Genomic DNA, 1,211 nt, shown 5'->3' with positions numbered 1-1,211 from the left:
TGTGTGAGTATATCGAAGGTCAGAACTGAACCGTAATTTGAGCTCAGATCAATATAACCATGTGATTTCAACAGCTCCACCTAAGTGTAATAAAGTAGAACTTAAGCTATCATACAATTGATTAATGCATTTCATGTTTAAGTAAAGATACAGAACTTTATTTAAATAAACAGCAGTCCAAGGAAATGAAAATCAGTGTAAACCAAATTAATGCCTTGCTGTACAAAAGGTAAACCTCCCATCCATTTATCAAAGAGTAGCTTAACTATTCTGAGTGCAAGACAGTAAATCTGAAGTAATAAGAGACATGCTAAGAAACTAGGTGTTATAGCTGCATAAAGAGAAGCAACTGATGTATGGATTTAAGTCAAATGTCACCTCAAAGCACAAGTTTAAAGTACAGTGAGCAATCTTTATCCTTAAGTGCTGATGAGAACTGGATGCTTCCCACTGTTTCCAAGAGGAAAGCATACAATCTGTTCTCCTGTCTTTCTGCCCCTGAAGAGAGGAGTATTTTCGATTTTGGAGCTCCTACTGCCTTGAATTACTTTTGCATTTTCTAGTTTGTCCGTGCCCACAATGTCACACTACAATAAATCTCCTTCCAGTATATCACAGTTTTCATTCTACCCTCTGTCTAGGCTGTCCCTTAGGATGAAGACCGTGAAGCACAGGCTCTGACATACAGCATGAGTTAAATCCCCAAGCTACCTGCTCTTGGTGCAGACTCTGAAGAACAGGGCAGTTCTAACTCCATTCCAGCAGAAGCCATGCAGGATACCTCCTCTAGCTCTGGTGACACTTCTGTACATCCTATGGAGGCAGCCAGGAAGGAACTGCCATTTAAATTTAGTTCTTGAATAAATAACTCCTATTTCCTTTTTTATAAATAGGTGTATAGGGAATCCATACATACAGGTATAGGTACTCTTGTTTAGAGCTGGTTGGTTATATGCACAGATACAGTTGGTTGCATATGACAGCCTCTCCTGAACTGACACATCTCTCACTCTAATTATTTTTATTAAAGAAAAACTTTTGACAAAGAATTTTCATTGTCCATTTGGGATACACTATTCAATTCACATTCTTAGAACAGGAAAAATTGCTCCTCAGAACCCTTCCAGTTTACTTTTCTGTGAATATTCAGTTTAGATGAATTTATATATTTAGAAAGTAGAAAATTAGTACAGCCAAGGAAAGTATAAACT

This window comes from Merops nubicus, unplaced genomic scaffold (genome assembly GCF_000691845.1).
Source record: "Merops nubicus isolate BGI_N331 unplaced genomic scaffold, ASM69184v1 scaffold40266, whole genome shotgun sequence".
NCBI classification, from domain to species: Eukaryota; Metazoa; Chordata; class Aves; order Coraciiformes; family Meropidae; genus Merops; species Merops nubicus.
The sequence above is the reverse complement of the archived record's forward strand: the minus strand, read 5'-3'. Positions refer to the sequence as shown.